General features: G+C 36.5%; 1 pseudogene; it reads left to right on the plus strand.

Annotated features, from left to right (window-relative positions):
- The first annotated feature begins 399 nt into the window (after positions 1–399).
- LOC137756099 (uncharacterized) overlaps positions 400–17030 on the plus strand; it is a 42388-nt pseudogene continuing 25757 nt past the window's right edge.

Below are 17030 nucleotides of genomic sequence, written 5' to 3' on the forward strand. Positions count from 1 at the left end.
TATAGGGAGCCAACCATGTACATGTGGCAATTGAAACCATAGGAGTAAATTAATGGAAGTGATTATCTAATAAGGGGAGAAGATAGATGATGATGCCTAACTGCAAAAATCCCACATGCAATGGCTAAATAGAAGAAGACAAGATGCCAAAGCACTAGCCAAAGATAGAGGAGCAAAACAACAATAGTGTGAGCCATCTGAAACAAAGACATGGGAGACACGATAACCAAGGGAATAGTGTTTAGAGGAAATGGGACTAGTTATGAGTGTTGAATGCTATTGAATGATCAATAAAAAAAGAGGGCTGAAGAATGTTGATGGGTTTGGAATGGAAGTCTATGATTGAGCTAAGTCCTAAATAATGAAAAGAAGCTTTCAGGAGGAGGGGAGAGAGTGAACATGTCACAGAAGAAATACTATGTAATAAAATACAGGGATGAAAAATCTCATGGCATGTTGGTGAGTTACATGTGTGTTTAAGTGAGTGAAGCTCAGAATTATGGTATTTGACTGCAGAAAATGAGTGGGGGGTACAAGCAAGTGACAGACTATAAAAACATTGAAAGACATGCTAAATACTTTCATGTATATAAACCAGTGTGTGTGTGCGTGTGTGTGTGTATGTATGTATACATATATATATATATACATATACACATATTCATTTATATATTCATTATGTACTAGCTTGTTCTAAACAGAAATTAAGTGATAGATCATACTGAGAGATAGCTATTATTAAAATAACATTAAAAGTTTGAGAAAACCAGGACAATAGCAAAAAATAAGTGCATAAAGATACAAAGGAATAGTGATATCTGAAAACAAAAATGAAAATTCTCTCTAGGATGGCACGCTTACTTGCCAGATGGTGACTAAAATGTTTGTTCAAGTGTTCTGGCAATCAGTATTAAAATAGATACACATCTATGTATGTGATTGAAGAGCATTTATAAGCTGTAAACAAGCTTAGACTTTTATTTTAGTTGCGGCATTGTAATCAACCTTAGGGGGACGGTTGGTGTTACCCTGTCATAATCTCTGACTTTTCTTTCCTTTCACCCCTCATATCCCTTCCATCCAATAAATTCTGTCACATCTACCTCCAAAATACATCATAAAAACCACCAACTTCTCTCCGTATCCTCTGCCACTATTTTAGTTGACAGTACAAACTCTATAAGAGTTGTAGTAGACACAATTCTAAGATGGGTACCCAATATTCCCAACACTTTGCATATAAGCCCTAGATGATGATATAGATGATAATATTGTAATTGAAATAACAGTATAAGATATTTTGTAGCTTATAACATCCTTCCCTTGAGTGTGGACACAACACTTACATATGATGGATCATCTTTACTATGATTAGGTTACATTATATAGCAAAGCTAAAAGAATTTTAAAGATATAATTAAAGACCCTGATCAGTTGATTATAATATAATCAAAAGAATGAAGATTACCCTGGGTGGGTCTGCCCTAATCAGATGATTCCTGTAAAAGGGTAACGAGGTAAGAAACAAGAAGCAGTAAAGAAGCTTTCCGGACTTCCATGGTGGCACAGTGTTTAAGAATCCACCTGCCAATGCAGGGGACACGGGTTCAAGCCCTGGTCTGGGAAGATCCCACATGCCACGCAGCAGCTAGGCCCGTGAGCCACAACTACTGAGCCTGTGCTCTAGAGCTCTCGAGCCACAACTACTGAAGCCCATGCACCTAGAGCCCGTGCTCCACAACAAGAGAAGCCACCGCAATGAGAAACCCACGCACCACAACGAAGAGTAGCCCCCGCTCGCCCCAACTAGAGAAAAGCCCGTGCACAGCAACGAAGATGCAGTGCAGCCAAAAATAAATTAATTAAAAAAAAAAAAACAGCTCTTCTATTGGCCTTGAAGAAGCAAACTGCCATGCTGTAAAGAAGGCCATGTGTTAGAGATTGAAGGGCATCCTCTGGGGGCTGAGGGCCTCCGTCAGTCCTACAACCATAAGGATTTCTGCCACCAACCAGTGAGCTTGGGAGGGGACTCAGGTCCCAAGTGACATCACATCCCTAGCTAACACCTTGACTACATTTTTATGACCATGAACAGAGAATACACTTAAGCGTTACCAGTGTCCTAACCCATGGATACTGTGATATAGTATATGTATATTGTTTTAGGCTTTCAAATCTGAATTCGAAATTCGAATCGAATTTTTTACTCAGATTTTGGTACTTGGCAGTGGAGGCAACTGTAACAAATATCTAAAACGTTGGTGCAGTTGTGGAACTGGACAGCAGGTAGAGACAGGAAAAATCTTGAGGAGTGTGATACACAGAGTCTAAATCACTTTAGAGAAGGCCTATATCATCTTCATCAGACCTGTAGCCATAATCTGGACCTTTAAGGATGCTGCCAGTACAGGGTCAGAAGGAAGTAAGGAACATCTTCTGTTACTGGAAACCAGAAGAAGGGGGGTACTTGTTACATGGTGGCAGAAAGCTTAGAGAAATTGTGTCATGCAGTTACGTAGAAAGCAAAATTTGTGATACATCTGGATATATAGCTAAGGAGATTATCAAGTAAAACGTTAAAGGTACTGTTTCTTTTCCTTTTTTGCTGTTTATAGTAAAATATGAGAGGAAAGAGACAAAGTCAAGGAAGAACTGTTAAACAAAAAGGAACCAGACTGGATAATTTTAAAACTTCTCTGCCTCTCCAGATGACAAAGATGCTAAACATCAGAGATGTCTGCACAAATTGTAATATAGAGGGAAAAAAAGAGCAAGTGTAGTATAGAGAAAAGCCTACAAACTTTTGTTAAAATGTCAGATTGATCAAAAGATCAGAGTAGTCAGTCGCAGAGAGGATCTTTTCAAGAGACTAAGGACATGGCTTCTACCTTCTTACCCAAACCAGAGGGCCTCTCGAAGCTTAAGGGCATTGTCCTTCAGCCATTTTAGCAGAAGCCTAAGATAGAATCAGGATTATCTCAAAAAAGATCTGTGAATATGACTTTTACCTAATGCAGTGAAACCCAGTGGAATATATTGATACACAAGACCCACAAGGATTTTGAGAAATTTTATTTCTGCAGAAACACTGCCAGCTTACACAAAAATAGATTGAGGGAGCACAAAATGAAAGAAGGTTTTTGGACCCACAAGAATTCTACTGGCAGGAAACAGGCTGTGAAAATTACTCACCTGCAAACATGTTCTTCCTTTCATGAAAAAGAGAGGATGATTCAGAATTCAGGACGATTGAGCCCAGCTGAGAGCCTAGAGGATTATACCCAAGCATTGAAACCTAATGGAGAGAAATACGACCCTTATCCACTGGATTTCAGAACTATTATGGATCAGTGACTCCTTCTTACTCTTTATTTACTCCCCTTTTGAAGTGGAATATGTACAACTGCTATCCTAGGTCTTTCCCCTCATTGCTGTTGGGAGTGTTAAGGGCATGTAAATTGACTTTTTAGTCTCATAGATGTACAGATAGAGAGGAGTCCTGCCCTAGGATCTGAACCTATATATTATCCTTATGAGCCTCATCCACACCTGATTTAGATGATGAGATTTTGGACGTTGAGTTGGTAAGATTTAGGTGAGATTTGGGACATTGACCTAGCTGCTGCTATAACAGTATACAAGGCTCGGAATCTTGGGAGGGAGTGAACATACTTTGCATGTGGGAGAGAAGTGAGTTGTTGGGTGCCATAGGGTGGACTTTAGTTGCAAAATTCTCAGATGGCCCCCAGGTTTGAGCTGCCTCGTGTACATGCCTTGTATAATCTCCTCCTCTTGGGTATGCAAGGAACCTGTGAATATGATAAGAAATCATTCTCATGATTAGGTTTTGTCCTGTGGAAAAGGCAAAGGGATTGTGCAAATTCAATAAATGTCCTTGTCAGTTGATTTTGAGTCAATCAAAAGGTGGTTATTTTGGGTAGACCTGACCTGATCAGTTGGGCCCTTAAAAAAGTGTCGAAAATAGACTCTCATGCTGTCTTTGTAAAAGCAGACTGCTGTAACTTCTACAACTTCATGGAAATTAGTTCTACTAATGAACATATGAAATTGGAAGAACACCCCAAGCCTCCGATGAAGTCCACCTTTATTTCTGCCTTGTTGAAACGGAGCGGGACCCTGTGGTCCTTGCCACCCAGGCCCTCAGCCTGCCTTTTTGTCTGTGGAAGAACTTTAGCCAAAGAATAAGTTTAATCAGAGAAGTGAGAAAATGTAGAAACAAAGGAAAATAATCCAACAAGACTAAATAATAATATTTAGCCATTAAGCATAGTCAAGGACCTTTAGTTCCTGTTTAAGGGCTATAGATGATATTCTGAGCCGTGTCCTGTGAGCTGTCTTATAGATACTAAACCCCACCAGATGGAAGAAGTTAACTACGTGATGACCAGGCTGTAGCCATGATGTAAGCTGCCACAATTCCAAGAACTGGCCTCAAAGAAACGGGAACAAACCGACCCTGGAACTGAAGATTAACTGTACTTGAAACAATCAAGATGCTGCTGATTAAGACCACCGATGACCAATGTCAAGATGACGTCAGAGCTGACTGCTGTTTCTGCAGGTAGCCCCTCCCTCCGCCTATAAAAGCTCTTGCCCCCTGACTGTCAGTGGGGGGGAGTCAGCTTTTGGACAGGGGTCCGCCCTCCCCACCAAGGCTGCGGGCATCCAAAATAAAGCAAGCTTTCCTTTCCACCAGTCTGGCCTCTGTATTGGCTTTGGAGCTGCGAGCAGCCGGACCCCGCTTTCCGTTACATTGTGAGACTCCTCGCCGAGGATCCAGCTAAGGCACGTCCTGACTCAAGGAAACAGTGAGATCATGGCTTAATCTTCTTAATTTGTGGTAATTTGTTCTATGGCAAGAAAATAACAAATAAATGGTGGATTATTATAATAACTTATTTACTGGTTTTCCCATGGCCATTATCTATTTTTACCCAATCTACTCCTTATAAGGCAACGTATTTATGCTGTGAAAATAAAATGAACGTTATGTCACTTCCTGCTTAGAAGTCTTCAATGGCTTTACATTGAACTGCAAATAAATCTTATCCATGAGAAAAACCGCGAAGGTCTAGCTTTCCAGCTTCTGCTGACCTGCCCAAATTTAGGTACAACTACTATTCTCTTCCTTCAATGCTTCAAATGCAGGTAAGTTACATTCAGTTACCTGATGACAGTGAACTCTTTTCCAAAGAAGGACTTTCACACAAGTATACCCTTTGTCAGGAATGCATTTCTTAATTATTTGTTGAGATATTTCTGTTAACCTTCTAATACCTTTTCTCTGCTAAGTGTTACCTTTTGGAGAGCCTTCCCTATCTCCTGTATGTAACTAGATATGCACCAACAATCAAAGTCAGAAACTTCTCCTCTATCTTGTTCATTTCCTTCGAATCACAATCTAACAGTGTGTTGTTATTAGTTGTTTCATTTACTTGCATATTGTCTGTCCCTCTACTACATTGTAATCATATACCCTGTCCTTTTTATTGGTAACTATATAGTAAAAAAAAGTATTTCAATTGAATGAAATCAATTTTTCAAAACAAAAATTACTGAAACCAGAGAGAAATTTTGTCTGTGAACCTTAATAGAATGGAGAGTGTGCTGCAACGGACCATGTCCTCAAAAATATTCTTAGAGTGACTATAAAGTCACATGTTTCTTGTAATGTCATTTAACATAGGTTAATGTTATCATGGCAAATTTCAGTTCTGTAAAAGTGATTCCCTCACACCCTGAGGTGATAATTAATATGATTCTATGTAAGTGTCAAGCTTACTTATACTTAATCAAAGAGTGATTCCTGGTGAATCTCATTGAGCTGACAGAGTATATAGCCTTCATAAAATCTTTAATATTTTTCTTCTCATTTGAGATTTCGTTAAGCATTGTGTGCCAGAGAAAAATAAAGTTCTTTTATATTGTTAGTTAAAGGTAGAACACCTGATTTGTAAATTAATGATACTGTTGACATTTTTTTAAACATCTTTATTGCAGTATAATTGTTTTACAATGGTGTGTTAGTTTCTGCTGTATAACAAAGTGAATCAGCTGTACATATACATATATCCCCATGTCTCCTCCCTCTTGCGTCTCCCTCTCACCCTCCCTATCCCACCCCTCTGGGTGGTCACAAACCACCGAGCTGATCTCCTTGTGCTATGCGGCTGCTTCCCACTAGCTATCTGTTTTACATTTGGTAGTGTATATATGCCCATGCCACTCTCTCACTTCGTCCCAGCTTACCCTTTCCCCCTCCCCATGCCCTCAAGTCCATTCTCTACGTCTGTGTTGACATTATTAAATTAAAATTTAAAAGAACTCATGCTTGATTCAGTTTCTGTAAGTGGGTCACAAGGTATTTATAATCAAAGTCAAAATTGTCTTAAAAAAGTAAAGGTTTAATCTATCAAAGGAAGAGGGTTTCAGTTCCACAACATTAAAGCAGTGCTCTGCAAATATTTCTGAATAAGTACTAATATTAGTAAAACTTTGACCACAGACTCCCAATACAGCTATATTATTAATATTTATAGATTAAATGTATCTGTGGCTCTGCTAATATAAATTGAAGATGGTATGTATTTCATGAAGGATTAAAATATTAAAATAATGTCATAAATATAAAATGAGACATTTAAATAAATGTTTAAATTAATTTAATTAATTTATTTACAAAACCCTTTCACTCTATTTTGTATTTGTGTTTTGGATACTTGGTTTTTAATGGGCATGCCTCATCATGATACCTCTGTCAACTTATATATGTCAAGGAATGTTTTGGGCCTTGACCAAGTTCACCTCTAACAATAAAATATTTAAATCTACATTTCAAATAGACTTTTAGAAATGTTTACCATATTGGCAGACTTCCTTTTCAGATCTAATTTTATTGTCATTATTTTTATTTTATAATATGGCAAGAAAAGAGATAATTTTAGGAAGAGAATAATTTTCATCGAACTGCACTCACATCATTAATATTATATTTTCAATTTGCCTTTTTTTGGTAAGATTATTAAGTCATTTGGCTACTTTGTTATGAGTAGTTTAGCTAAACTAGAAAATGCAGTCCACACAGCCACTTCAACCTTGATAAATTAAAATATGCTAAAAAAAAATTACAGTCAGAGTGCCACTGTCACGTACTGTCCATGGCACATGGCCATCTGAAATAGGCCAAGTGTACATCTCTGTTTTGATTACTGTTTTAAACATCAATAGATATTTTTATTGTCATTCTCTTTTAGGTAAAATATCAATATAGATTAAGCTTCTAATACTTTGTGTTTCCTACAAGGGAATGAAATAGAGTGTGAGAGTCTGCAGGGCCTAACACACTGTGGGGCTGCTCCCCTTAAGTGGGGTGCCAGTAACATTCCCTAGATACCAGTCTCTAGTGTGCAAACTTTCAAGTCAAAATTCGAGAGGTCCCTCCCACGTTCTTCACTGGGGCCCTACTCTCTGCGTTGTTAGCATATGCTCTGGGTAATTATGATGGAATAGCTCTCTCAACCACAATTTGAGAAGTGTTGCTACAGTACCGTTGAGATAAGAAAAAAAATGTCAATAAGAAGAATATTATCAGTTCTTATGCAGAGAATGGTTTGAAGGAGAGCACCATGGAAGCTTGAAACATCAATTAGGAGGTTATAATAACAGAATAGGATATGAGAAAGGATGAATCCCTGGACTAAGGAAGTTACTTTTGTGTGGCAAGAAGTATATCTGCAACATTTAGGAGGTAAAATAAACATGAACATAGGATTGATTAATTTTGAATGTCAGGGGAAAAAATGGTCAAGAATGTCTCCCAGGTTTCAAGCTTGAGTTGAGGCACACCACACTGTCAAAACTGGAGATGAGGGAACTTGCCTATGTTAGGGAAAAAGAATGAGATTACAAAAGAAGAACGTGCAAAAGAGAAAAAGATCAAAACTGTAATCTTAAATTGCTCCAGTATTCCATTGGATGGGATGGAGGAAGATAGTGGGTAAGAGTGTGAGAAATAATTTTCAGGGTTCTGTGCAAAAACCACTAAATTTTAGATTTTAAAACAGTAAACATTATATCTTGGATGCCCACTAATTAGACTAAGAAATAGTGTTGTTGAGAGTTACACATTTAAGAATGGGATGCCATTAATATGATGGGATTGAAAGCTAGATTACTTTTGGTTGAGGGAAAGGGAAGTTGTGTAACGGAGGAGTCAACTTGCTGAATATAACCTCACCCTTTCAAGAATATTGACCGGAAGAAAAGATAGGAAACGAGATTTTGCTAAAGGGAACGATGCAGGTTATAAAGTAGTGGAGAGCATAGAGCATGTGTGCAGACTGAGAGGGGAGCAGTGGAGTGGAGAAGAGGTGGTTGGAAATATAAATGTATGACAGACATAAATTTGCTTAGGACTCCAAATTAGATGCATTTCCTAGAGCTCTGAAGTTACTGCTTCTTCAGACTCTGAGAAATGACTGTAAGGAAGAAGGAGAATTGGTAGATAAGGCTGGGCTGTTTGGACACTTAGGTTGCTTCCATATCTTTGCTGTTGTAAATAAAGCTGCTATGAACACTGGGGTGCAAATATCGTTTTGACTTAGTGTTTTTGTTTCCTTCAAATAAATATCCAGGAGTGGAATTGATAGATCAAAAGCTAGTTCTATTGTTTTCTTATCTCCTGTTACTACTGACAAGTTATATAACCTTCAGGAATTACTCTTTTATTGCCCGTTGCTCTGCCCATTGCTTTTATTGCTTTGGTTCAAAGTCAGATTTAAACAATATCCGTAACAGTACGTAAAACAATAATAAACTTTTCCTTTCTTTTTCTTTTCCCTTTTCCCACATTTTCCTTCCTTCTTTCCATCTTTTTCTTTCTGAATGAAAAGTTGTGTGATAAAGATGTCCAATGCAATTGAACTAAATTTCAGTCCCTGTGGAATAGCAAAGATGACAAGTGATAGTGAAATGTTTTTTTCTGAGGCCTTGCTAAACCAGGTGTTAGAAGATTCTTTTTTTAAATGTTAAGAAAAAAAACTTATTTCTTTATCTTGCAAACTTTTGTACAGTATAATCTAGATAAATATATTTATAAATACTGAGGTATTTGAAAGAAAAAACATTTTCATGGGTTAGGCAGCTGGAGTCAAGAGCCATAGTTTTTTTTTTTAAATAAAAAAGCTAAAATTGTTATGGTGTTATAGCAGTATACAAGGTGATATTTTCAAAGATCAGGCTATTGACAGTTGTAGAAGCATCAGCCACAGACAGGATTTTCGACATTACTTCAAACTCGACATTTGATAAACTGTTAGGCACTGCTATGGTGAGGAAATGCTGTCAGATGCCATGCGTTAAACATAAATAAACTGATTTTCATGGTGCCGTAGTGAAGTATGTCAGGCATAAAGGTGGAGAGATAATTGTGCACCAAAGTGGTTTAAGAGTCTTGCCCAACCAAGAGATTATAGGCTGCTGATGAGATCTTATCAGGTCACAGGTAATGTGAGCTGAACTTCACAGGAAACCAATATGATAGAGGCAAGTTAAACTGTTTTCAGCCATGTGATGTGCCAGTGATTTGTAACCCATTAGTAGACAATGCAAATTAGAGTCTTTAGTCAGGGTAAAAATAAGTCTTCTTCAGAAGATCTGTATTTCTTGTCTCAAGGAATAAAAATGACAATGATTCTCTGTTGTGTTAGAGTATTTCATTCATTTCTCTGAGAAATATTTTGTAGATGTATCAAATGACATATGTGCAATACAATATGTTCATATTTCAACACCTGTTCTAGAGGAAAAGAAATAGCAATTTAATGAGAATTTCATCAACAAAGTGAAATAATATAGGTGGTGTGCATATATGAGGACATCAATTGACATGCAGTCATCAAACTACTGACATAAAATGATTCTTTGTCCATAAAGCTCTACATTCAAAGATATTTTTCTCTGAAGATAAATTACTGATTCTGGGATGCATTTTAGAGTATTGCAATAAGCCACCATTGTAATTTGAGGAGGGAAAAAAATCTAAATAGATTGTCTTATTAAACTTAAAAATAAATAGGTAAAGGGAAGATAAATTCAATCTTATCATGATAGGTATTTTTGAGTTCCATCTTAAATTGCAGAAAAGCACCTTATCTAGTTTCTAGTATGTACATAAAATGAAAAAAATCGCCTGACAATTATTTAGTGCCATGAGGCTTTCTGTGTATATGAACTTGAATTCAGCTGCTCACAAATCACTAGTTAAACAAATAATCTAGTCTCTAAATCAAAACCACCTACAGATTTAAGAAATGTGGATGATATAATGACTGTCATATTTTGAAACAGTATTTTGACAAACAAAGATCACAACTACTAGTATTTCGAATGAGCGTGAACTGGCATTACTGGAAGTTCAGCTTCTAGTGAGCAGTGTGAGGGGCTGTAAATTCTGGAGAGGAGTAAAAGGCTGTTGTAAAGGGTCATCAAGAGAAGTCAACCTTTAGAAGTAAAAGATAAAAAATTTGCAAAAACTATCGAATATGATGTAGGTTTTCCAACATGTTTCTTTAGAAACACACACACATTATTTTCAAAATTGGATAATGGCGTACATGAGTCAAAGTCTTTAATATTAGAGTGTAAGATCAAAACAAATTCATAATAAACATGGTTCAGTTGGAAAATTTAAACATAAACAAAGCAATAAAGAGAAATTCAAGAATCATCAGTGAAAACAATGACAGCAAATAGCACTTAATTTCATAGACTGTGAATTTTATATGTGTGTTGAAGAGTTCACAGTTATTAATCTCGGTACAATATTCATCATGTTGTGATGAGTCACATTTTTTTCTTATTCTGATAAGAGAAATAGTACCATGCTTATTTTGTTTCAGTAAGATACTGGTCTGAATTCAACATTAAGGCATACTTGATGGTGACGTTAGTATTGTTTTATGACAAGCTTTCATGCTTTTTTTTAGATAGTTGCTACTTATTTTGGAAGCAAAACTGAATCTTTAATGATTATAAGGAAAGCAAGCTAAAACAGTATTATCAACCTTTGTTTTCACTCTACACATTTTTATTGACTATCATATGCAGATTTGCTTATCACTATGGTGGTCTTTCTAGTGCTGTAATATAAACTATTAGACTCATTTCTCTTTATCTAACTACCCCATGTATATTTCATAGACGGCATTTGTACAATTATACAAGAATAAATCCTTTGTTGTTTATAGGATATTAAGTTTGGGTTGGGGAAAAGTTATTTAATATAACATAACTAAAATTTTTAAAAGACCAGTGAGTTAGAAGAATCCAAGATATATGCCACTGATTTCAATAGCCACAGAATGTAGACAGGTTAAGTATTGCCAGAGAGACTCTCTGGGAAGCAGACACTGAGTTGGAGTTAAGAGTACAGAAGGTTTGTTGGGAGGACTACCTGGTGCTCTCAAAGTGTCAGGTAAAAGCCGTAGGTTGTTCAGTTGAACCAGCGCTGTGCCCTTCAGGGGAGAGTGTCTTCTGTGTGGACCACATGCTCTGTGCTTGAATCACTTATAACTGTAGGCGTGGGGATTGCAAATTCGGTCACTGAGAGTGATAATAAGCGGGGCCACTCCTCCTTAACCCCATGTCCTCAAACCCATGCATTCTTCCTCTGACAAGACGATTCCGTACAAAGTCTCTGATTCAATATGCATACCATTTCCTAGAGGATAGTGACTCATTTTCTCATGGCATTGCCTCTGAGCTTGCCTTCAATCAGGCCTTTCCCATGCTTTATCCAACTGGCAGCTTCTGGGTGGTGTGGTATGTGATAAGCATAGTAGATCCCAAGGTCATGGACTAATACCCACAATCACATCAGGATAAAGCACATTCCTACTCACAGCCTGGTATAAGTTATTTTTTGAGGGGGGCCTAAGTAAAGCATCTTTGCATCTGCCTCATTAAATAATCTGTTTATGATTTCTCTCCTTTCCAAAAGGGATCTGAGCCCAGTCATGACATATGAAAAAAAAAAAAAATTGGGATGCGAATTTAAAAATGACTTGGAAGGAAAGAAATAAGAAGAAGTCATTTTGTTCACCATAAGGGCAAACATGTTGCTGTAATTGAGGATTAAATATGGCCCTGAGGTTCCTGACAGCCATATCAAAATTAGTGATGGCACACATTCCATAACTCTCCTCCAGAAAGAGGGCAAGCACTCTCTCAAGGGTGATGGCATTTTGTTACACCACTGCATTTTAAAATTTATTTCTTATATGGTACCATTTAAAGAGGATATCTATTAATAGAAGGAAGAATATTCTCTCCTGTAAATATTTAACAATAAAAATGGCTGTAGTAAGAAAATTTTCACAGCCTCTGTTAAAAACTAGAAACAGAGTTGTTCTAAAACTACTAAGGAAAATGAATTAATAATTTTAAAACTTCCCTAGAAATAAATCTCCAAGCCAAGTGTTTTCACTGGAGAATTCTACCAAATGTTTACAGAAGAATTAACATGCACTCCACTTAATCTCTTACAGAAGATAGAAGAGGAGTGGAAGTTTCCTAATTAATGAATGAAGCTAGTATTCCACTAATATCAAAACTAGATAATGACTACAAATACAAACTAACAGAACACTATTCCTGATGAACATAGACTTAAAATTCCTTAAGCAAATATTAGCAAAAAGAATTCATAAACATAGAACTATAAAACTTTTAGGAATAAAGAAACATAGAAAATCTTTGGAATCTATGGTTAGGTAAACAGATCTTAGACTGGACACTAAAATCACTAACCATGAAAGGAAAAATTGATAAATTAGACTTCATCAGAGTTTAAAACTTTATTCTGTGAAAGATCCAATTAAAAGGGTGAGAACAAAAGCTACAGAGTAGGGGAAAATATGTTTAAACCGTATATCTATTGAAGGACTAGTATCTAGAATGTATAAAGAACCATCAAAACTCAACAGTAAAAACAAGCAATTCATTTCAAAAAAGAGCAAAAGACATGAACAGACATTTACTGAACAGGATATACAGATGGCAAATAAGCACATGAAAAGATGTTCAATATCGTTAGACACTAGGAAAATGCAAATTAAAACCACAACAAGGTTCCACGCCACAGATCAGAATGGCTAAACTAAAAATAGTGACAACGCTAAGTGCTGACAAGGATGCAGAGAACGTGGATCCCTCATATGTTGCTGGTGGGGATTCAAAATTGTGCGTCCACTGTAGAAAGATTTTGACAGCTTCTAAAAAATAAAATAAACATATAGCTACCGTAAGACAAGTATACAATCTTGAGAATTTATTCCAGAGAACCTAATACTTAAGATTATTAAAAAGCTTGTATACGAATGTTTATAGCAGCTTTATATATATTTTCAAAAGAAGGTAACAACCTAGAGGTCTTCAACTAGTGATTGGTTAAACCGCAGTGCATCCGCACTGTGGGCATTACCCAGCAGCACACAGGAACCCCTGTGAACCTGCTGAGAACACTGCTCATTGGAAAATCCTAAAGGTTATATACTGTACAATCCCAGATATATAACAGTTTCAAAATGACAACATTATGGAGACGGAGAACAGATTAATGGTTGCCAGGGTGAGGAGGAACGAGGGCAGGTGTGAAGAGGGGCTGTAAGAGGACAACAGGATATAAAAGGCTATAAAAGGCCTTGTGGTGATGGAAATGTTCTGTGTCTTGACTATATCAATTCCAATATGTCATATGTGCTATTGTACCTTAGTTTTGCAAGATGATACCACTGAGCAAAATTAGATAAAGAACATTACATATTTCAACTGCATATGAATCTACGATTACCTCAAAATGATGAAGTTTCATTTAAAAATATTTTTCTCAATATATCCTTTAAATTCTGGTGGTATTAAACCCAAAATACTGCATTAAAATATCTTGCAATTTTCACACGTAATTTACTCTCTCTCTATATATATATATATTCATACATACATGAATATATATTCATTTAAAGATAAAGTTATTTGTTTTGTGTAATTATTGAATAATTTCACATTCAGGTCCAAAATGTACCAAAGCTTGTTATGTCTTGGTTTATTTTAAGAGATGACAGTAAAACTTAGCTTTATTTATTTATCAGAAGTTTTTGGGTTTTTTTTTGATTTGTTCTAATGTAAGACAATTATGTAATTGCTTCTTGTTACAATTTTTGCACTGTTGCCTGGGATATTAGGAAAATGGCAAACTACATGTAACTTTTTAATGGAAGGTACTCATCCATATAGATCAAGATTTTTATGAGATTTTTGAGCTTCTAAAGAAAACATAGTTCACAGTAATGACTTCCAAATAGAAAGCCTTCTTTGAAATATGTATATGAATAAAATGATTGGAAATGGTGAACCAGGTGGCCAAGATGAAGCTCTGCAAATAGCAGCAACTTTACCTGCAGGAAAAAGTAAGTTCAGATGTGCTCTTTATATAACCAGTTCTGTCACAATGCTAAATAAGACATCAAGATCAAAAGTCGTTACAGTTATGGAGCTGAGGAATGTATATTTATAAAAGTCATCTCTACACAGGCATTTCTGGGATTGGATTGCTATTATTTTCATTTCATATAATGCAAATACGGTACGATTAATGTTTATTTAGGGATTTTTCTTGAAGTCTATTATTTGACTTTGCATTTCTGTGATGTGGCAGTATTATCAAGTATCTTATTACAGCATATGAAATATGCTCATAGTCACATTGGAAAATGCATCTAATATGCTTTTAGAAATAATATATCATGCCCCAGCACAAAGTGGCCTCTTGTGATATTTTGTGCTAATCAGAAACCCTAAAACCTAGTCACCTGGAAGAATCCTAATCACTTCAGGTCACTAGGTGTTTGGTAATGGTTCATTCAGAATTGATACTCGGGTTATTGATTTTTTTATTGAGACCTTAAATTCTATGAGATTATACACAATCTGTAGCTTGTCTTTGTATTATCTGCTGCAAAGCACTTTTCTTCAGGCCATATGTGCCAGTGTAAATACTGGTTATCCCTTTTAAACTTCTCTATTCCTTCTTGGTATGTCTTACTCTCCAGATCTAAAAATGATTATTTCTCATTTACTCTTTTTATTGTTTTTAGATACAGAGATCTAGATAACTACAGTCATCTTGATTAAGATTAAACCAAGGCTAACCTTATCTTAGGCAGTCATTGTCTATATTTTATTGCTTGTTTCTCTTTTCATATCACCACACATCTTATTTACCTGAGTGTTGGTATCATTTATCTCTCTAAAATTTATTTGCATTTAACCATCATAGAAAGTCTCAGCTAGGACATTTTTTTGCTTCTCTATTCCATTTCTCCCCACACTACACAAATAGATGATTGGATCGGGTTTGGACACATTTTCTTAGATCTGGAAATATATGTGATTTGTGACGTGGCTTATAAAAAATTCTGACCAGTCAAAATCTGAAATAGGAGCTGCAGAACTTCTGCAGTTGTGGCAACAACAGCTAGGCTGGGGGTATAGTTTAGATTTTGAGGCCGGGGTGGCCATTCTGAGTCATGTGCAAGATAAATGACTAAAAACAACAACCGGAAACCAACGCTGCAGGGTAGAGAGAAAAGTTAGCAGGGTGAGTAGGAGGAGAAGGGCTTCACTGGAGTGAAGAAAGGAAGCTACAAATGTGAGCGTGCCCTGGGGCTGGCAGTTCCTGGCCTTTTTCTCACCTTTGCTTATGCAGTTTTGCCTGGATTCTCATGAAGCTGGTATCCTACAAAATGCCCCTGTAAAACTGAATGATTTGAGAGGATTTCCTTTCCAGGAATCCCCAACAGTCTGATTATAATCAGTATGGAATCTAAATAAAATGTGTGTAGAATAGTAATATCTTTGGTAATTTTTAAAAGGCAACAATGCCAACTGAATTGGAACAAGACACAGGTGCAAAGCTAGAGTAGCGACTACTTGCTTTAACGAGCAACTCCTACCTCTGCCGTTTCCCATATAGCCTCTCCTACGTGTCCAGACATTCCAGGGGCTTTTACCCTCCCTGAAACATTAGTGAAGGCTGAACCGGACAGAGCTGAGTGGTGCATCCTTCTGTGTAAAAAACAACAGGGAAAGAACAGTTACTTATGGTGATAGGAGAAAAGAAAAAAGAAGTTTCCTTAAACACAAAAAAGTATCTTTATGTCCGCAATTGTAGCGTATAATAAGGACAAGAGAGGAATGGAAAGTCCAAAAACATGGCAACAAGATGTGGGTATTTAGAAGACTGTCTGATACAAACAAAAGAGCCAAAAAATATTGCTATAACTATTACGTGAGTCTGAGTGGTATTAATATGGAAACTGTTATTTAATTTTCACTAACACTAAGTTATTGAGACATAGTGCCTAACTGTAAAATCTCTATTTCACAAGAGATAAAAAGGACCTGGAAAAAAAATTCCAGAGACAATATATTTAAATGGCTAATGACATGGTAACCAGGAATTGGACATATAGTATAAAAAGAGATATAGTTGGTACCTGGGGCTGGGGATGGTAGACGGGGGTATTTATTTCCTAGACTTATCCTTAAAGTACATGAAGAGTTATTATGGGATATTGCTGTCCTACATTTCTTTTGACAGTATTACAGGAGGAAATGGGATTAAACCCATGTGACTGATGTTAGGTGTCAGAAAAACAGAAGAGACGAGGAAAGGTAGTTAGATCATTTCCATTATTGGCAATTGTGGGCTGAGTACATTCTCTGTAATTATTATACATATGACAACATTCAGTGACAGGAGTCTGCATAAATGAAATTTCAGGTCCCCTTTTGTGGCTCTATAACCTAATTGTCGTGAGGGTGTCTCCTTATCAAATGTGTCTACTAAATTAGGTCATGTAGAGTGAACTATCCTTCATGGTTCTAAACAGAAATTTCTGAATGAATCAAATATGTGGTGTCTCTTTTAAAGTCAGCCTATTTAGAGATGA

Source organism: Eschrichtius robustus, chromosome 21, assembly GCF_028021215.1.
Source record: "Eschrichtius robustus isolate mEscRob2 chromosome 21, mEscRob2.pri, whole genome shotgun sequence".
In the NCBI taxonomy this organism is placed as follows: Eukaryota; Metazoa; Chordata; class Mammalia; order Artiodactyla; family Eschrichtiidae; genus Eschrichtius; species Eschrichtius robustus.